At 45.7% G+C, this 22,583-nt stretch overlaps 1 long non-coding RNA gene across 2 annotated transcripts in view; it reads left to right on the plus strand.

Annotated features, from left to right (window-relative positions):
• Positions 1–12,708: 12,708 nt before the first annotated feature.
• The window catches only part of LOC140216477 (uncharacterized), a 33,227-nt gene continuing 23,352 nt past the window's right edge, over positions 12,709–22,583 (plus strand). For both annotated transcript variants that reach the window (XR_011893160.1, XR_011893161.1), the window contains exons 1-2: positions 12,709–12,840; positions 21,605–21,705. This is a non-coding gene — a long non-coding RNA (uncharacterized lncRNA). The remainder of the gene's footprint in view (positions 12,841–21,604; positions 21,706–22,583) is intronic.

The following is a 22,583-nucleotide window of genomic DNA, read 5'->3' on the forward strand; positions in this document are numbered from 1 at the left end:
CATGTTCCGACATTATACACGTGGGTTTCATGTAGGAGTCAAACTGGACATCCCCACTCACGATGATTCGCCAAGAATGCGCACACACATAGTGGCATAATTGAGTTACTAAAAGTCAAAGAAAATAAAGTACATCGAAGAATTTGATGAATATATTTCACCACTCCGTAAACATACTGGTGTAGTGAAGAGATGCCTGTGAGTCGACATTACATGCTCAGGCTTTATGATGGCAGTTCCTGTCTTTAGTGCGCCCCAGAAGTGCGCATGCTTGGTACCTCATAACGCTGAACTATTTAAAACTGCTTCTATTCGAATCCTGCAATCCCCCGTCCCCAATAGGTCAGACATTTCCCAGGGCCCCTTCATTTCACCGGTCTGTCGTGCGACGTCACGAAAACCGCGAGAACACGCCCCCCCCCCCCCCCCAACATGATATGAAGTATACAGACTAAGCATGCATGATTCATCATCATCATCATCAGCCTGGTTACGCCCACTGCAGGGCAAAGGCCTCTCCCATACTTCTCCAACTACCCCGGTCAAGTACTATTTATGGCCATGTTGTCCCTGCCAACTTCTTAATCTCATCCGCCCACCTAACTTCCTGCCGCCCCCTGCTGCGCTTCCCTTTCCCTTGGAATCCAGTCCGTAACCCTTAATGACCATCGGTTAACTTCCCTCCTCATTACATGTCCGGCCCATGCCCATTTCCTTTTCTTGATTTCAACTAAGATGTCATTTACCCGCGTTTGTTCCCTCACCCAATCTGCTCTTTTCTTATCCCTTAAAGTTACACCCATCATTCTTCTTTCCATACCTCGTTGCGTCGTCCTGAATTTCAGCAGAACCCTTTTCGTAAGCCTCCAGGTTTCTGCCCCATACGTGAGTACTGGTAAGACACAGCTGTTATACACTTTTCTCTTGAGGGATAGTGGCAACCTGCTGTTCATGATTCGAGAATGCCTGCCAAATGCCCCCCAGCCCATTCTTATTCTTCTGGTTATTTCAGTCTCACGATCCGTATGCGTGGTCACTACCTGCCCTAAGTAGATGTATTCCCTTACCACTTCCAGTGCCTCGCTACCTATCGTAAACTGCTGTTCTCTTCTGAGACTGCTAAACATTAGTTTTCTGCAGATTAATTGTCAGACCCACCCTTCTACTTTGCCTCTCCAGGTCAGTGAGCATGCATTGCAATTGGTCTCCTGAGTTACTAAGCAAGGCAGTATCATCAGCGAATCTCAAGTTTCTAAGGTATTCTCCATCGACTTTTATCCCATATTCTTCTCACTCCAGGTCTCTGAATACTTCCTGTAAACATGCTGTGAATAGCATTGGAGAGATCGTATCTCCCTGTCTGGCGCCTTTCTTTATTGGGAATTTGTTGCTTTCTTTATGGAGGACTACGGTGGCTGTGGAGCCGCTATAGATATCTTCCAGTATTTTTACATATGGCTCATCTACACCCTGATTCCGTAATGCCTCCATGACTGCTGAGGTTTCGACTGAATCAAACGCTTTTTCGTAATCAATGAAGGCAATATATAAGGTTTGGTTATATTCTGCACATTTCTCTATCACCTGATTGATAGTGTGAATATGGTCTATTGTTCAATAGCCTTTACGGAATCCTGCCTGGTCCTTTGGTTGACAGAAGTCTAAGGTGTTCCTGATTCTATGTGCGATTACCTTAGTAAGTACTTTGTAGGCAACGGACTGTAAGCTGATCGGTCTATAATTTTTCAAGTGTTTGGCGTCCCCTTTCTTATGGATTAGGATTATGCTAGCGTTCTTCCAAGATCCCGGTACGTTCGAGGTCATGAGGCATGGTGTATATAGGGTGGCCAGTCTTTCTAGGACAATGTTCCCACCATCCTTCAACAAATGTGCTGTTACCTGATCCTCCACAGCTGCCTTCCCCCCTTTGCATAGATCCCAAGGCGTTGTTTACTTCTTCCGGCGTTACTTGTGCGATTTCAAGTTCCTCTAGACTATTCTCTCTCACATTATCGTCGTGGGTGTTACTGGTACTGCATAAATCTCTATAGAACTCCTCAGCCACTTCAACTATCTCATCCATATTAGTAACGATATTGCCGGCTTTGTCTCTTAACGCATACATCTGATTCTTGCCTATTCCTAGTTTCTTCTTCACTGCTTTTAGGCTTCCTCCGTTCCTGAGAGCCAGTTCAATTCTATCCATATTATAGTTCCTTATGTCAGCTGTCTTACGCTTGTTGATTAACATCGAAAGTTCTGCCAGTTCTTTTCTAGCTGTAGGGTTAGAGGCTTTCATACATTGGCGTTTCTTGATCAGATCTTTCGTCTCCTGCGATAGCTTACTGGTCTCCTGTCTAACGGAGTTACCACCGACTTCTATTGCGCACTCCTTAATTATGCCCATAAGATTGTCGTTCATTGCTTCAACACTGAGGTCCTCTTCCTGAGTTAAAGGCGAATACCTGTTCTGTTGCTTGATCCGGAATTCCTCAGTTTCCCTCTTACCGCTAACTCATTTATTGGCTTCTTATGTACCAGTTTCTTCCGTTCCCTCCTCAAGTCTAGGCTAATTCGAGTTCTTACCATCTAATGGTCACTGCAGCGCACCTTGCCGAGCACGTCTACATAATGTATGATGTCAGGGTTCGCGCAAAGTAAGAAGTCGATTTCATTTCTAGTCTCACCGTTCGGGCTCCTCCACGTCCACTTTCGTCTAACCCGCCTGCAGAAAAAGGTATTCAATATCCGCATATTATTTTGTTCTGCAAACTCTACTAATAACTCTCCCCTGCTATTCCTAGAGCCAATGCCATATTCCCCCACTGACTTGTCTCCAGCCTGCTTCTTACCTACCCTGGCATTGAAGTCGCCCATCAGTATAGCGTATTTTGTTTTGACTTTACCCATCGCCGATTCCACGTCTTCATAAAAGCTTTCGACTTCCTGGTCGCCATGACTGGATGTAGGGGCGTAGACCTGTACTACCTTCAATTTGTACCTCTTATTAAGTTTCGCAACAAGATCTGCCACCCTCTCGTTGATGCTATAGAATTCCAGTATGTTACCATCTATATCCTTATTAACCAGGAATCCGACTCCTAGTTCTCGCCTCTCTGCTAAGCCCCGGTAGCACAGTACGTGCCCGCTTTTTAGCACTGTATATGCTTGTTTTGTCCTCCTAACCTCACTGAACCCTATTATATCCCATTTACTACCCTCTAATTCCTCCAATAACACTGCTAGACTCGCCTCACTAGATAACGTTCTAACGTTAAACGTTGCCAGGTTCAGATTCCAATGGCGGGCTGTATGGAGCGAGGTATTCTTAGCACCCTCTGCTGCGTCACAGATCTGACCGCCGCCGTGGTCAGTTGCTTCGCGGCTTTTCGGGACTGATTGCCGGGGTTTGATTGTTGTATTCATATAGGAGGTTATGGCCAAGTAGTGCACCAGGGTGGCCACTCCTGCTCTGGTGTGACAGTGCGTTACCGGTTCTGGTCACCGGGATCAGGCCGCACTCCAGGCCTGTTTGTGCAATTTTCTCAACACACGTTTTTTTTTTTTTCGGTGGAGAATCGCGCGGCACCGGGGTTCGAACCACGTTCCTCTTGCACGCGAGGCGGATACTCTACCGCCCGCGCAGGAGTTGTACGCCTCATTTAACCTACAGTGGGGCCTTATTTGATCAGTCAAGGTGGACCAATCTGAGCTCGGTTATACCGCACGGATGGGGCTCAATTAGAGAACCTGGTATTTATGACCTGCACATATGTGGCCATACATAATAGAGAAGATTCTTTTTTGCCTTTAAAAAAGAAAGGAAAAGAAGAAAACAGGGGGATATTAAAAAGGGGAAAAAAAGAAGCAGAGGAAGAGAACAGGTGATTTGAACTCGTGACCCTTGGATCTTGCCCGGAAAGATAGCTCAGTCGGTTGGTCCGTCAGGCTCCAGGTTACTTTGAAGCGCCATAGCTCCTGTCCAGAGCCTAATACTTACGTGGAAAGGGACTGAAGGCATAATTTTTTTGGAAAAATGGCCGTCCATGGATAAGAGCGAACTCGAGCGGCTTTAGAGACTAGGAAAAGCTTGATCACGTGCTAGGCGAGCGCGGCACTCTTAGCGTGGGAAGCTAGCCCGAGTAAATATCTCAAGGACTGCTGCTCACGAGGGCGAAATACCTTCGTGTAATTATAATAACACTAATAAGACTACTTTCGAAAAAGAGAACGTCCCAGAGGGCTGAACTACTACGAGTGCTCTGACTGATAATTTTCTCTCTCTCTCTCTCTCTCTCTCTCTCTCTCTATATATATATATATATATATATATATATATATATATATATATATATATATATATATATATATATATATATTGATCTCATCTATGGGATCGAATGCGAGCGCTGTTGCTTTGTCTCTGCGTGTAGTAGTTAAGAGAGCGAATTTAAGGGAGGAGAAGAAGAAAGGCAAGGAAAGTTTCTGAAGCGTAATTGCAGCGCCGTGGTTTTAAAGCGCACCCGCTGTAGAGAAACGGAGGGAGATATTAGATTGCGTGGTCATGATACGCACACTACAAACTGCCTTCAAATATTTAGAGACTTGAGAGGAAGTTTCGTGAACAACCGATAACAGGGCAATCAGCACTCGAATATGACGAGAGAAATTATTGAAACGTGGAAAAGACCGCAGAAAATAAAACTATGTATTTATGATTCGAAACTTTTTGACATCAGCCCTCTGGTTTGATCAAACGCGTCGCGCTGCACCCACTGCACTTATCTGTGACGCAACGTCACAAAAACACAAATAGCGACGGCGTCAAAGTGAGGTGTACGGATGAAACATGCAATAACATGCCGAAAATAAGTTAACATTTTCTTTAGTACGTGGAGACTGCCGCGTTGAGAAAGTAAATGGCTCCCACCGATCGCTTTCGCAGAGGCTACTAGGAGCTGCCGAGCAGCATGGAGTTATTTGCATGTAATAAAAATTTTCCGTGACATTATAATGATACAGGGCAATTTCGTCCCGAATAGCGCGTTGCTCCGCCAACTCTTTCTCGCTGAGGATTTGTTTTAGCGGCATTCTTAAGCTTCCGTTGTACGTGACCAGGATTTTCAACCAGCCACTTGAAGCTAAAAAAGGGAACCCACCCCACCCGCCCCTTTCGCGTCCGGTTGTTCATTTTTACTGAGCTGACAGCCCCGCCAAAACCTTCTTCACGAAAGCGTTATCCTAGTTTTCTGTTACCCAATTAGATACGAAAAACCACTCACTATATGTAAGGCTATTCGGTTTCTAACAAAGTTCCCTCCTAAAAATGAGCAGAGTTCTTTTTTTTTTTGGGGGGGGGGGAGGGGAGTCTTGACATAATGATACGGGTTAACGCCTGATCCTTCCGTCGCTGGTTACGTAAATTTGCCGTCAGCAGATTGCAATATGAACAGTTTGTAATAGTTGTAATAGTTTGTAATAGTGCAAGCATAATATAAGCGAGTTCTCTGTCACTTTCACTCAGAAACGCACACCCTTTCTCTATATTATTAAAAAATATATCCGTTCATACGCCTACCGACCCGACAGCAGCTAGGCAGTCGCAAAAAACCCGGAACTCTAGGCAAAGAAAGCTTCGCTTTGAAATCCTCATTGTTGCAGACCAGTTGGAAAAGTATGCATGGCTTTGGCAACTCTGGCGAACTGGCCCACATTCCAGTGAATGCGCTATCTTTCAAGGAACACCGATATATCAGTTCAAGTGCTCCCTGTGCGATGAATTGTCACACGGTATATCGGTATATTTCTAAAGCATCATTTCAACATTACTTCTACAGCAAAGCTGTTAAGGGCTATTTCATGGGGGATCGTGTCCACGTGTACACACAAGACTATCATCCTCAGGATTGTCTCCGGCGTGCTGGTCTTTTTCCATAGCTACGACGTTGGCACCCAATGCGCTACCGCGCGAAAGCGCTCGTGCCACTGCTCCTGCGTTCGTCATCGTCATTAACAAATAAATTATTTATTAAGTATTTGTTTAGGAAACACAACGACGTAACCAATTTTACACCGAAACATTAAGGGCTAGTTTTCCCAGGATCGTGTCCGTGTGCAGACACAAAACTCCCCATAAATGGGCAGATCCAGAAGATTCTGCAATACGGCGCCGACCCGCGGTGGAGGTGAAGCAGGCGTTAAGCACTCCCCATATGTGGGCCGATCCCGAAGGTGGTGCAATACCAGGCCGACCCATGGCGTAGGTGAAGCAGGCGTTAAGCCCATATGTGGGCCGATCCCAAAGATAGTACAATGCCGCGCCGGCCCGCGGCGGAGGTGAAGGAGATGTTAAACATTCCCCGTGTGTGCGCCAATCCGGAATGCACTGCAATGCGGGGCTGATGTACTGTGGCGGTGCAGTCCGCTATTGGAGAGGTTTAGCTTGTCCGGTATTCCGGTAATACGCAGGCGGATGGGTTGTTGGGGCGTGGGGGCGGAGACGTAAACGTGAGTGTTCTGCATGGTGCGGCTACCTGGTGGCTCAGTGCTCAAACAGACAGAAACAGCTAATATTGCACTAACCAAGTGTATTTTTAATAATTAATAATTATAATAATAATTTATTATTATGATCGTTTCTCACAGCGTGCAAGAATTCCTGTCTACGGGAGTGGTGCCCCGCGCTTAAGGATCCTACAACCAACGAAGCACTCAATGATTCCCCTGTTGATCCAGAGATTCTGGCGCTGTTGGAGGAGAGAAAGAAAAGCAAGTAATACCTATGTTAATATTAACGAGATGTATTATGACGCTCGGTAGCAGAGGGCTGGTAGGAAAATCATCCGTTTATGAGTAACATCTGGGAGCAGGTGTGTTCGATAGCTGTGTGCGCCTGCCAACCACTCGAGCCCGCCGCCTGTCAGTCTAAAAGCGAGGTAAATGCTTAGCAGTTCCAAGCAGATCATTGCATTATGCCCCTTCGCATGACATTCCAGTCACATAACAAAACTAATATTTCCATAAACAAAGCTCAAGATTGGTCTTTACTTGAATGCCACCGTGCACTGTCATAACTGTTCTTCCTCAAAAATGAGTTTACCCTAGCGTCCGAGTTCCTGAGCAGAACTCTATTAGGAGCCTGTGTTTTACAACTAAGCGTGAAGTTACAAGTTTAGCGAAGACAGCAAACGCTGACCAAAGATGAGTTTCAAGCGCTAGGCTTGCGATTACCGCAAGTACTTGGACTTGGTCTCCTGAGCGTCACTTTCGGAGTTTGAGACTTGCATTTAATGAACCGCTTAGAAATTGCTTAAGGTGCAGGGTAGCTTGAATACACTCTGACCTGTACTACCGTCAACTATAACCTAGGAAATATCGCTGCAGTTGATCCCTTCCCCATCATTCGTCTGCTCCGGTGTGCTCATCCAGATCGATCGTGTTGGCTTCAAAGGCGCGGTTGAATATGAGGCCAACGACAGGCTTGTGGCTAACCAGAGTGTAGGCGTAGACTGACGGTGCGATGATATCACGACACTGAAGAAGCTGAACATCTATCTCGCGGATGTGGTCAAAGGATGAAAAAATTTGCATGCCGACGTTGTCAGCATTCAAGACGTGCTTCGTAGGAGTATGTACCCGACTTGCTTCTCGCAAGCTGCGCGCGGAGCGGAATTCGGGGGAACAAGAACAGCCATCGGGTGAATAATTCGCGAGCTTCATCGAATACATTGACAACCAGTGCAAGACAGTCAGCGTTTTCATGGGGCAATGCAGAGAATCAAGAATGTTATGAAAAGAATACTAGACGGCACATTTTACATGATGCTTAAAAAGAGCCCCTACATTGTGGTGGAAAATACTACTCTGTGTCAAAGCGACAAATAATGGTACAAGCAGCCATCCTTGACACGTGGCCCTCCTTCACACGGTAAACAATCAGCGTGATTGGTCCACTTCCGATCAGTCAACGCGGCTCATATAGATCAAAGCGTTTGTGTGACGAAGATAACCGCGAGCTCTTTCTATCATTCGCTCAGCCGTGGCAGACGCACCAACCTGCTCTGCATCTCGTACTCACTCCCCGCCATCGAGCTACAAAACTTGCCTGAACTTGCCTTGTCTTGCCTGAACATTGCGAGCAGCTCGCCGCAGCGGCGTCTCTCAGTTATGTCGATGCAGTCACAAGGTTGCACAGTTCTATGCAGCGATATGTCTCAGTTACCGCGAAATCGTGAGTCGGTACGGACACAAGAAGCTGTCCCATTGTTTCACGATGCGCCTCCGCCGATGGGCCTATATGTTTGCGATTGACTTCGTTGGTCATACCACCAGCTATTATGGACCCGCTCAATGTCCTTGCGCAGCATCACCCGCGACAGACCTTGATACAGTTGCGCTACGCCCATTTTATTTATTTTAACACCCACCTTAAGTACCCTGAGCAGCTGTTCCCTTAACGTCCGTTAACCGGCGTGCACGTTTCCAACGTCGCCCCTCATCATCACCCATGTGACTTCGCTTTGTAGCTCCACAAAACGGAAAGTGCTTGTCGCAATTCACGAGGAAACGGCTGCGGCACCGTGTAAATACGTCACCATCGTCGCCCCACTCCAAACTCTTCAACACTCCGTATTTAAAAAGAAAATAAAAGAAAGTGGGGGCAAGCCTGCTCCTACTGGAAGAAATAACGGGCATGAAAGCTAACCTAAAAGGAAAGAAAAGGAGTGTGAAACGACCCAACGCAGTAATTTAGGAGAGAAAGCTAATTGGAAAAATAACAGTTGGGCTAAATAACAGTTGGGTTGGTACAGTTTGTAACTGCTGGTGTCCTAAGGGTGTGGTCAGAGAGCACAGAAAGCACTCGCGAAGAGCGTTTATTTGTAACAACAGTTGATGAAACAATGAGACGGTGAATGACAAATGACAGAGAGTAAAAGTGCCCGATACTAGTTAGAAGGCCTCCGGGTGAAGGATGACAGGAGCAGGTTGAGGTGGCAGGTATGGAGGCAAGCCGAAGTCAGTAAACAGGGATCTGAAATGAAGTAAAAATAATTGCAGAGGTAAAGCGATGACCGCCCGGTGCTGCAACAAAGGCCAATCGGGTAGTCAACGCAGAAGAATCACCCGAGCCCACACGTACGCCCAACCGGCCGGTGGAACCAATAAGGCTCAAGAAGAAACAGAATTATCAAAAAAGAAAAACAATGGTAGGGTATATCAGAAATAAGGCACTTACCATTTCAGTCATACAGTAAATGGTGAGAGAAGAATCGAGGTGAAGACAAAGAAAGACATACAAAAATGCAAGAAAAGTGAAAAGGAAAGAAAGGGATGAAGAGAAAAAGGAAAAAGGAAACACAAGAATAAGAAAGAAAATAGAGAGGGTAAAAGGAACAAAAAAGGCGATAATCTAAATGTAAGTATCTCAACCTCGGGCAACTCATCACCCATGGAAAGCAGGACTGAAAGCACATGATCAGGTATATAGAAGACCACACAGGGTCTATCGGGAAGAATAGAGAAGCGGAGAAGCAACGGTTAAAGAGTCGTTTGGCATGCGCTGCGACGCCGGCCTTCGAGTGATTGTAGCAATCTACGTGGAGAGGACTGCGGCGCTGTAGAAATACATGTCTCCATCGTCGCCCATCCAATGTTATTAAAACTCTCGCTGAAGGTGTTCGCGAATTCGTTCTTGAGCATATTGGATGGGCCACGCTTGTAATGAAAGCAAAACACCTGACACTGCGGCAACGCCAGTACTACATATGTGCCGCAGAGCGCCTTGTTATCAACGAGCAGGTCAACGACATGTTTCCCCGTCGTGCGAGTTCACCTAAGTGTTGTCCATGGAAGTCTCTTGTTGTTCTTGTTAAGCGCAAGCTTGTTTCAGCTCTAACTAACTATGAGCGGGAAAGGAGCATCTTCGTTGACCGCACCTGAGTGGCCCTTTCCTTCTTGGCGCGCTTGTGTGCATGTGAATCGCTGCCAAAGCGCTGGTTCTCTGTTCGAAACTACTCCTCATCTATGAACGACATTACTGCGTCGTACTGCGAACGTCTCCCGCAACCTTCGCCAACGTACTACGGCCCACTCATTCTCGCAAGCTGTTATACCAGAATGACGGCCTCCTTTTTGTTCCCGAGATTAACCGTAGCGATGACGATGAACAGTCACGAACCACAATAAATCCAACATTAGGCACAGCATTTCCGGTCGCGCTTGAACTCGGTTTTCGGTTCGTGAGCACCGGGTTCGCCTTTCGGTAATCCTAAAGAATAGACCGCTTAACACAAGGAACAGTGATGCTACAGGGAGATCCCGATATCCAGCCCATAAATTCTTATTGCATTCAAGCGATAACTCCATGTTGAAAACTGCTTAGGTGTCTAATTGTGTCTGACGCGAACGTACATGTTTACGACAACAACGTGTGAGTTGTGGCGATGGAAAGACGACAGCGGCCACGGAAAGAGGACGATGGTGAGAATACAGCGCTTTGACGACGGTAAGACTTGTTTTGACTAGTTAAGCTCCCTTTACACCTTTAGAGAAGGCGAGTCAAAAGGCAGATGCTCCTTGTGTTTGCGTGCGTAATACTGACGAGAAAGTGTACGTGCAGCTAAGAAAAGCTCAGCATCAAGTGTAAACGCTGTAATTTGCCACTACAAGCAAACGAATATGTAATATAAATATTTCTACAATGCTGCCCAAACAACCTTAAATTTCATCCACTGTGGTAGTGTGGGTGACTTAAGGGTTTGTTTCTAAGATTCATTGAAGTTGAACATATTTAGCAATCCCAAGTGCCTTTGCATTTTCAAGCGGCTGAACCACCTACCGCCCAAAAGTAGAGAAAGCCTTTTAAGTCAACCTAGCGTGACACGCGAACCACTGCTGATGCTTTACGTCGAATGCAAAGTTGATCATTGTAAGAAACGAATGCCGATGAAACTTAAAATAGTAACAAGGTTATGAAATCGGGAACAAAAATACGTCAAGCCCTCACAACAAGTATGAATATCATTTAGTCCACTGCCGGTCATAACAGTTGTATTTTGTTGTGCATGATCCAGGAGAGACTAAAAGAAACCTTCTATATTCACTGAAAAGAGAGAACACATGTCATAATTTAAGCAGTTAACAGATCATTCCTCTTAAGCACATTAGAATATCTCATGAAATAGTCCTAATTTATGCTTCTAGCAAAGAACTAGAAGAAAAGAGGTTAACCGAGGGGCCCGATTGTTATTAGTCATATCTCAGGAAGCCAACAAACATTGATACCAAGGACAACATAGGGGAAATTACTTCTCCTTAATAAATGAAATAATGAAACGATAACAAAACACTATCAAAGCTGCTAGCAAAGCTCATTCACCATATGTAAATTAAATGAATATGTGGTTTATGTGTCTTAACAGTGGAAAACACCGACACAGCGCCATGCTTCGAGTCACTGATGGCTTTGGATAATTTCACATGAACCCTTTGCACACAGGTATGGCCTTGAAGATTTGCCTCGTTGACGTTCGCTTTGACTAGTAGGAAGTTCTTAGCTATTTCTCGCATTGGTTCCTCACTAAACGTGTGGGAAGACATCACAACAAAACCACTTCCTTTATCCGCTTATAGAAGTGTAAGCTTGTGCCGCTAAAATGTGCGAGCTCTTCTCGAACCTAATTCTTAGGGCCGTGATGTGTACGCTGAATATTACTCAAAGGGCAGTTATTTTCATAAAAGAGGCAGGTTTAGTAGACTTCATTATTCTGCTGTTGATCACACGAACTTGAGGGCTGGTATTTCATGCGCCAGAGTGCCTGGTAGGACAAAATTTATGCAGAACGTGGGTACGTGATTGTCAATGTAAGCCAATATCCCGAAGAACGAGCAAACGAAAGAACGAGACAGAGCGAACCACTTAACGTTTTGCGTGCTGACACCGACCCTGCGCCCACCGACCGACCGCGAAAACGGCCGGCAGAGCCAGAATTTGCTATTCGCTTTAGAATACGTTGCGCCTTTGTTGAGCGCGGCATAAATGTGTTCATATTCGGCAACATCCTCCGGTTTAGGAAACTTCGCAGCAGCGGTGTGGTCGGGACTCGGGGCACGCGGGTACAGCAGGTACGCCTCTCTCGCTGTCGGATTTTTGTGTTCGCAGATACTTCACATGAAACGACGCGCGACAACCGCGGGCCAGATACCCTCCTCCGGTCAAATTTGAAAGCTGCCTTGCCCGCTCTCGTTTCCCGCAGTTATAACAGGCTCCTGTGCATTCAAAAGACCTCAGACAAATATATCGTCGCACCAGTTACCTACTGGAAGCTTCCAGCCCGCGCTCGTAAACTACTACTTTTATCGTGTTTTGTTCCCTTCTGTCCTAGTTTCGAACGAACTTCCTAACGATAGTATTGCCATCCTATGTGTAATATTGTTTATGCGAAATTTGTCTAAGCATCTTTCCAACTGACAGTACATAGTAGTACGCTTGCATTATTTGTACGTTTTGATCCCTTATGAACACTCCCATGTGGGGTCTTTAAGAAAGCTAAAATGGCATGAATCGTGCTCATGCCACACAATGCGAATCTTTCGTGATATTTTTTTCTTGGTATTTGTGCCGAGAACAAGCACCAGGTCTTGTACCGTCAGTGATGATTAAGAATGCGCAGTGGAAGACGAATTACTATTTTTATTGCGCAGATTTCCAGAAAACGTGCGCACACGCTTGGTGCCCTGCATTCCATATTCCTTGCTCGAACAGGTGGCTTCAAGATGCGCTTCAGGATCCAGAACTGCTCCCCACTGAAGCGACCACTGAGGCGACAACGACACCCCAAGGTAAGGAAGCTTCGACTTCGCTATCCAGCGAGAATGTGGCGTAGATTGTCAGCAGATATTAAATAAAGAAGAAGTCACCACGAACGTTGCCTATGATAGGATATCTAAGAACTACTATTAGAAGTGCGAGCAACGAGGTGTTTTCCTCACACTACAAGTAGCTCACCTTTCATAAGAGTACATAGCTCTAGCCTCCTGCGGATGGAAGAATGGCTAAGAAACAAGAGTTCTGTATTTTTTATGCATTGACACTAGGCATTGTTAGTTTGGCGTCCGCAACGGCTTTGCGCATGTAGAAAACCATCGGTGGCGCTAGTGCACATAAATATATGCAGGATTACGCCAGGCGTCTTTGTCACGCCCGCAGCTTTACAGGCACTGCGGGCTCTGCAGGATGTGCACTCGTGTTCTAGCGTACCAATGAGCGCGCCATTACGACGAGCTGCCCAAGCAGCGTGCATCAACACGCGCTGCTCAGCAGGACACCGCGGATCTCCGTTGGATTCCGGCCGCGACGCTGCATGCATCTCTGCGTTAATGCCGGAGATAAAGCAGTTCGTCCGTCAGGAAGTCGCACGCCAACTCTCTGGCCAATAACACACCCGAGCCATCGACAACCTTGGCTCCTTCGCTTCGTCACGTCATTCAGACGCAAGTAGCCGCTGCGCTGCCACCTGTCCCTCCTCCGCAGCCTGCCGCTGGACCGCTAACTAACGCTGACGTTGTCGCCCGGCTTTACGCTCCTCCGGCTCCTGATGCCTACCGGGCCACCCGCACCTTCCATGTGCCGCCGCCACCCTCGCGTCCGATTGTCGTCCCTTACTCGGCCACTGGAGCCCCTGTCGTCAACCCGTGGCAAACACCCGATAACCCGTCCAATACGCAATACCGGCCAATATGCTATTCATGCCATTTTCCGGGCCACGTAGCACCATTCTGCCGCCGTCGCAGCCCCCGTCACGCGCTTCCACCTGACAATAGGGGCGCCTCAAGCTACAGGCCTGCTCGACTTCCGCGTCAGGACCCCTATGACCTTCCTCCGGACTCGTCTTTGTCGCCTCCCTTTCGATTCACGCCGGTCGCCTTCCCCACGTCGCCAATCCATTTCCCCGATGTTTCGCCGACCCAGCCCAGCCCAAGAGGAAAACTAACAGTCGAAGTTCCAGAGGAAAGAACTGCGTTTGCGCCGAAGATTTCAAGGCCTCATTCTGCCCCGGCGAACGAAATTGAACTGTCCGTAGACGGCGCCACCGTACACGCACTTATCGACACCGGAGCCGCCGTTTCTATATTTAGTGAGAAGCTTTGCCGCAGTTTGAACAAAGTGACGATTCCCCTTACCTTTCTTTGTCCTCGTACGGGAACCTCGCAATTGCATTCAGCCTTCAGCGTCGTGTAGAGCCCGGGTCGTCATTCAGAGCGTTATGTACGTTATCGAATTTGTTGTCCTACCTCGTTCCTCGCACGACGTTATTCCTGGATGGAATTTCCTATCTGTCAATCAAGCTCTTATCGACTCAGCTCGTGCCAAACTTACGTTATCAGTGCAGTGCTTTGACCCTGACGACCATTATTCCTCTACATTCATAGCGCACCTTTCTCCGCCGCTCTGGTTCCTGTGTCATGTCACTCTGCTGCGAACTCATCTGTTCTGTTTACGCGATCGGCCACTTGTGCGCGCCGCCGGAGCATTCTGCTTCCGTTTGCTGTCGTCAATTTTTGCGACGGTTCTGCTGCCCTTTACGTGTGCAATTCGTCCGCCTGCCCATCATCCCCTACTCCGCGGCGAGTGCCTGAAGCTTTCAATTGCGTTCTGCCGGCCAACATGTTTGGCAATTCGGCATCACTTCCAATTTATGCCGTCACTCCTCCCGCCGCGACGGATGCCCCTGTAGACGTCTTCGCTCGTGCCGTCGACGCAGACCTCACACCTGCGCAGCACACAGAAATCATCAAGATCCTCTAACGTTTTTGTTACTCATTTGACAATGACTGCCCATTCTTGGGCCAAGCGTCCGCAGTCGTTCACAGTATCGTCAGTCGAAATATCTGGATAGCTCCGCTGCTCTGAATGTTTCTGTGTTAGGCTGCACTATGGGCCACATAGATGCGGGTATGACATAGTGCTTCACAATACACCATCCGCTAGTCGAAGCAATGCTATTCGCCTTTTTCACGTTGATGCTTTGAAAAGTACTACAGTCGCCTTCCGTTCAAAGTGTTAAATTCTTATGAGTAGAATCGACCTCAACTGCGGCACACACTGGCAGTGGGTCAAGGGAAACACATGCTCGGGTCGTCATCAAGTACAGTGGCCCTGTACTGCCTTGGTTACGGTGCAGACAATATGTCTATGGCCAGGTAAAGCCGCGCAAGATAAGTTGTTTGGGGCAATTTGGTAGATATTTAAAGAAGCGTTTTACGAAGTAGCTTGATTGATTTAAGATCTCAAATCACTCTACTGAATGCGGAAAGTAAGTTGCACAGTAGCCCTCAAATTGGAGGGAAGGTCCTGAAGGGATAACTTGTCATGTACTTGAATGACTTACGAAACTGAAAAGGGCAGGTTTGCCTTATTTACTGTGTCTTTGCTTCGCGCTGACGAATAATTCGGCCTCATGGTGCAGCCTCTTGATTAGCCCAAACTGGAGAACTACCACACCGGAAGAACGTTGATCCCAGGTTAGACTCCCGGACTAGGAGGAATATTTCCTCAGCTGAGAACCTTTCGTTCAGAGAAACACGTATGGATGTCCTTTATGGGGTCGTGCTGCATTTATTTGTGTGGGTGATAATTTTCTCTTTCATGAACATTGCACCACATTGCGGGTTTCCGCAGAACTGATCTGCCACGTTGAGTCTAAAAACTGCAGCACACCATGCAGTGGTCTTGGTGGGTAAAGATTTCGTGTGTAAAAGTACAGTTGTTAGCCTGCTTTGCTGCCCATCATATGCAGAGTCTTTCAGCGAACACCCTAAATTTTTTAAAGGTTGCCTGTGGCAGATAGCTCAATTCTAGTTTATGAGCCGGTGTACTCGAAGCGACGGACACTAATTGTACAAACAAAGAATTGAAATGCAAAATCGACTAATTGCCAAGAATTCACTAATTAATTTTTAGCTATTTGTCTTATCACCTAAATTGAAGTTTACAAATTCTAGCAATAGACTGCGCAAGGTGGACCCACTTGGAACGACTTCACAGGACGACACCATTTTCGAGATATAAATTCCCCAACTTTGCGGAGAAATTCATTGGCGTTCCAGTTACTTGTGTGCTTCAGTGCATGAAACGACGTTTTGTTAAAAAAATTAACTGTAACACCAATGTGTTTCACCGCGTTGTTCCGGAATTTGTCTCGAAACTTGTGTGATCTTGAAAATCATTTCCGAGTGGATCCACTTTGTGAATTCCACGGCTAGAATTTGTAAATTGCAATAGGGTCCATAATGTAGTTAATAAAAAACTTTGTGAATTCATATTATTAGCAGCTTCACCCATTCCAGAAAAATGGACTCTAAGCCAACCTCAGACTACAGCAATTCTGTGAAAAACAATAGCGGCAGTCCTGCCCAGGGAACTAATCACGGAATCAGAATATCGCTTCCTGAGACCCAAGAACAGGCCGCTTTTATTTTCGTCCTAAAATACATAAAGTTGCCGTCAAACAAATATTTACAGCATAAATCCCAGGTCGGCCTATTGAGCCTAATAACAACACAACTACTGAGTCACTATTTCATTTCCTAAATCACCACTTGTAACACATTCCAACCACATCCCATCTTTTGTTGAAGGCACGCCGAACTTCCTTCTAATTAAAGACGATATTAATGCCAAGCAAATTCTTTCCGACCGCGCTACTCTAGTCACTCTGAATGTTTCTGCCCTTTTTCACTAACATACCAATAAGTGAAGGAATTGAAGCCTTTTCTAAATCCTTCGCAATGCATCGATAAGCGCGCGCTCCTGAAGTTTACTTGTCGCTGCTTAGGTTAGTACTCGCGCTCAACTACTCCGAATTCGATTCTATTCACTACCTGCAAACTTTCGGAACTAGCATGGGAACGCCATTCGCTCCCACGTATGCGAACATATTCATGGGACAGCTTGAAGCAGACCTGTTGAAATCCCACCCTATAAAACACCACACCTATCTTCGCTACATTGACGGCAAACTTATAATATGGGAACACGGCAAAAGCGCGTTAAGCGATTAATTAGCCATTTCTATCGCTATCCCCCGAGTATTAAATTTGCTGCTCACCACTCTCCGAGTCAGTTCAACTTCCTCGGCATGACGGTCTACATAGAAAACCGAAACCTTAGAACGACGCTTTACCGGAAGCCTACGGATAGCCTGCAATATTTAGGATACAACAGTCATCACCCGTGACACTACCAGCGAGGATTTTTTGTCGGAGTAGGGAAACAAATAAGAAAAATTCCAGCAATGACCCCCATCATATCCACCGCCTAAATGACCTTAAAACAACGCTAACAGAAAGAAACTATCCACACGTTGCTCTCGATAGAGCTTATGATGTTGCGTGAAGATTGGAGAGACAGTCACAATTAGCGAAGAAACTGCCTACACCAGAATCTGACAGACCGCCAGCCTTTATAACAAAATATTCTACAATCCAATATTATTAAGTAACAAACGTCTCAGAAAATCGCTCCCCGATGTACCAAATGTTACTTATCACCGCAGCAGTTACTCTAAACACATGTTAGCGCACGCAAAAGTCAGCCAACACCCTTCCTCCGTAATAAAAGCATGTGGTCGCCCCAGGTGCAAAAGCTGCAGGCAGCTTCAAAGTGACCTGAAAATTAAAAGCACCGCAAATAGTTATACACATGAAGTCAAGTCTAGCTATGCTTGTACAAGTTCGGATGTGATTGAAATGCTTGAATGTTTCTTCCGTAATAAACAAGATATCGGTGAAACGGGACAATCAATGAACGTCACATTAAACGGGCATCACGCGGACAGCTAAAAAGCTTCACAAAGCCATCGCCGAGGATTTTAACCAACCAAGTCATAACTTTGATGAACTGAAACTCTACATCTTAGAGTCGAAATTCTGTTGTGAACGAGAAAGAAAATACATAGAATCATACTTTATCCATCAGTTCAAGACATTGCAACGAATAGGCATAAATGTTTCAACTGGAGCCTATAATCTATTCGGTATGCTAAATTTCAAACTATAGGCAAACAAACTTAGTTTGATTGCTTAGTGTTTTTTTTTATTCCATTCCTGTATTTTCTTTTACTTTTGTTTTCACGAGCACTGGTTTCTGCTGTTCCTTCTATTATCTCTTTCAGTGATTCGATAGCCCACGACCGCCAGTGAAACAGGTAATAAAGGGCTGCTGTGCACGCTGTAGACACGCCGGCTGATGCACGGCCGTTGACATGTGATCAACAGCTGGCCATGTCATTGGCCGTTTGCACAACACTCCTTTATTCTCAATTCTACACCCTCGGCGTAACACACCGTCACTCCTTTCCGCACCCACCCGCCTTACGCCCTCACCCCTTTAGAAGAACCCCACCTCTATGTATCGTGTCGAGTAAAGCATATGTCGCCTTGAAGAAGACAAGTCCACGTGTCGAAACTTTGGGTCCTGTTTTCACCTTGTTGTCGTTTTGGTCGTTTTGCTCAACGTCTTGAATGTCCATCACCCGACTTTCGCATATTTTCCCTGTATTCATTTATAAACGCCATTCTTACTAAATCACATTCTTAGCTATGCCTTCAGTACGGTAACACAAGTAAATAAAAGAAAGAACTACAGGTGATAGGCTCGTCATGCTAGTGAAGATGAAAGTGTAGTTTCTGGTAATTATGGCAACATAGTGTTGCTTGTTCTTCACACAGAAATAACTGATGTTCGTGATTACGGCGGGTACGCGCATGTGGTACATAGTGCGAAATCTGGGCGAATTGAATTATTCGAATTCGTGCGAAACAATTCAGATTTCTCGGTGTAATGCCGGCCGTTAGAAAAATGGCTTCACTATCGATGGGTCAGCAACTGTATTCGCATCGCATTGTAACTCGATGTCGTGGCAAGTATCCTCATTTATTTGTGCTGCATTTGAAATGTTGCTATGTGCTCTGTTTCTCTATTTCCGGCGATAGATATGAGTTATCGATGACTCAGCAGCTACATTGCAACGTGGTCCAAAGAGCCTCGAACGGCAAACATTATTTCTTTTTCCGTGAAGTTGGCTTGCGAAATGTCGATGGCGCTGCGGTGTCCACACTCCACTATAACAGGACGTATGAGTTTCTAGGGAAGTTTTGCTGCCATGCAAGCATATACGTTTACAAAGAATCGCCAGCAAGATATTCCTCTCAGAACCATTGCTTGCAAAAAGTACGCTTGGAAGCAGCTAGCAAATACAGTTCTCGGCGTGCGCTCTCCCAAAGCGTCGATCGCAGTGTCAGGAAGGAAGGAAGGAAAAAGTGGAGAAGGAAAGGCAGGGAGGTTAACCAGTTGAGCTTAACCGGTTTGCTACCCTACACATGGGAGCAGGATGAGGGGGGGTATGAAAGATGGGGAGAAGAGATAGAGAGAGCACATATCACGGCACACACAGCGTTAGTTACAGTCCGTTACTCTTGCGCGGAAGGTGACGCCGTGTCAGGGTCTTGCTTGTTACTATTAGCCTCTTACTTATGAAGTGAGAAGCTTCCATTCCGTCGTGTTCTTTGATCCGTGCAGCTCAATAGAATAAGATAGCTTAGAGAAGGAATTCTCTGCATTCTACTATAGTACGCAAATGAAAAGTAGTGAGGCGAAGACATCCAGGGCACCTTGTGTACGCCGCGGCTCGGACAGAAGACGAGAACAACGTGAATTTTGTTTATTTTCTTATTTTGCGGTGGGTTTACCGCTCTTGTGGCGACCTGGGGCCAGGGCAGCGGGGTATTGCTCACTCATCGAGCTTATTGCACATCTGCGTACGCGGAGCTCGTTTCTGGTTGACTCTTGTACGTTAATAGCACATTTGGCCTGTAAAGGCCTCGACAAACATCAGCAGCAGCATAGTATCCATGGGATAATGTAACTTATTGAAGGCATCTATCCGGCAGTGCTACTCAACTTTGCATGTCTCGTCTTTCATTGGATCAAGAAAAATATTCTGGGGTGTTACGTGCGCAAACCGCTTTCTTATAATGAGGCACACCTGAGAGGAGGACTCCAGAAATTTCAACCAGCTGGGGTTCTTTAACGTGCACTAAATCTAAGTAGACGGGTGTTTTCGCATTTCGCCCCCATCGGAACGCGGCCGCCGTGCTCGGGATTTGATACCGCGACCTCGTGCTCAGCATCCCGAAACCATAGCCACTGAGAAACCACGGCGGGTCGTTGATTGCATGGCCAAGTAACACATTGGAAGCAAAATCCTCAAAAGAAAAGAAGCGATGAAAACAGCAATCTTTAGCGATTATTTCGAGTAGGATCTAATTTGCTGCTAGTGTTCTTCCACAGTGAATGCAAACAACTCGTTTTTGCGTTTCTGCTTTTTCCTAAGAAAACTGCGCTCACACACTACGGAGAACTTGACAGCAACCCAGCTTTATAGGACGGGTAGTTAGCGGTGACGCCGGCGTCGCATAATACTGTATCATAAAATAAGAATAACAGAATGATATTCAGTAACAATTAATATTACTCTATGACAGTGCACGAAGTCTACTGCGAATTAGAAAACAGTTCTAACAATTTTTTTCCGATGTATAGAACTTCCTTTCCGTAGCAAATAGTAGTGCGTCTTGTGGAAACTGAACTAAGACAGCTTTCAGCACTGTCAAAATCCCAGTGTGTAGCTAGGGTCGGTTTACTCAGCTTATATGCATAGCTTCTTTGTTTTCAGCTGTTTGGCCAAAATCCTATGGTGATCCTCTTTTTGTCGCTCGAGGCATTGCAACATTGTACTCTTTAAAGTGATTTTATTGAGATTATCTTCATGCATAATGCTTATTTACGGATTGCCTTTTATACATGCATGTATATATATGAGCGGGAAAGAAGGATGCATTGATGACACGTGAAAGGTCCGCTGGTGGTCCAAACTATTGCGAAGTCCCCCTCTACGGCATGTCTCATAATGAAATTGTCGTTTGGAACGTAAAACCACATAAATATAGAATTCAAGGTAAGAAAGGACACCGTGAGGCCCAATTTGTATTAGTCATATCGTTAGAAGTCAACAAACAGCTGAAGCCACGGCCTGGAGGCATCTCCAGACCAACCCATGTCGGCCCCTCACGCTCCTACACGCCATGTACCCCACCCCTTCATAAAATATTTTGTCCTTTCTATACAGAGCGAGCTACCCTATACCATACCACATGGACCTGGCGAGATATATATAATAGCCCCCCTCCTCCCTCCAAACCCAAACTCGACGCACGAGAAGTGGGAGATGGTGCTGACCAGCTCGGCATTGAAGCATCAGCGAAAGCTGATCGCCGGAGCCGAAAGTGCACCCACTGCCATGGGGCTCTTAACTGAATGCACGTGATGTGTTAACAGAGTAACAATACTTGGCACACTGCTTTTAAATATGCCATACTCTCTGACCTCACAACACACGTTTTGTAATACCCCACAGCTGGAGCATTTGAAGTATTAATATTAGTTAAAACCTTGTGTTCGAAACAGCTCATAAATGTACGCCAAAAGAAGCACGCATTCTTTTCCCTTTCTCATTGCTCTTTTTCATGTCTTCACCTTAAACAGAAACAGAAAGCGCGAAGAAAGAAGAACTATCGAAAAAAGGACCGGAAACAAAGGGAGGAGAAGGACACGATGTTTCGCATGCGTACAAATATTATGAAGAAGTAAGTGCATTTATATGAGTTCTTTTGTCTAACTCATTTGCGTTTGTCGATTCAAGGGTGACTGCCGATAATCTTCATTACTCTTTGGACAAGGTCACGCAGTAGAGACTCAGAATATTACTTCTGGCGAAAGCTCACTAAATCGTGATCAATCAACTCGCGTTATTTATTTTCAGAAATACAAATTGGAATTGGATGCTGGCGAAAAGCTGGTTTAAACACCTTGACGTGGCCCTAGCAACCGTAATGCGGCAGTAGTTTCAAGATGCCATATTCATAAACAGACAAAAAAACGTAGAAGTTTATTATACAAGATTACAAAAAGCTTAATATCTAACTAAGTTGTATGGTTATTACACCAAAAGGAACATATTATGCCGGTAAAGCAGGCAATGATGACAAAGGTGTCATGAAATACAAACGAATGCAGAAGAAGACGATAAGAACGAATATAGTTTTGACAACGCACTGTAATGTGACAACACAATACTGATTCTACATAATAACATAAGTAAAGCAAAGAATCATAACAAACCGCTTTTCAATTATACTAACAATACTTTAAACATAATAAAGGTACAAGGATTTTGCATACTGAAAAGGTTTTGCGCCAAAATACAACACACACAAGAAAGACGACGACACCACGGGCGCTACTTTAACTGTTTAATGAGGGTAGGAAATCCTACATTAGACAGACGGGGCGTTGTGTCAACGACCGGCTTAGGGAGCATGCCAAAGGTATAAAGAATAATGAAGGTCAGTGACTTGTGGATCACTGCAGGGCTTGCACCGATTGTTTTCCACGGTTCCGCGAAGCGAGGATTTTGGGTAGAGGCAGGCATCAGACATCGCGTGAAACATTGGAAGCCTTCTAC

The sequence above is a fragment of the Dermacentor andersoni genome, chromosome 3 (assembly GCF_023375885.2).
Source record: "Dermacentor andersoni chromosome 3, qqDerAnde1_hic_scaffold, whole genome shotgun sequence".
NCBI lineage: Eukaryota > Metazoa > Arthropoda > Arachnida > Ixodida > Ixodidae > Dermacentor > Dermacentor andersoni.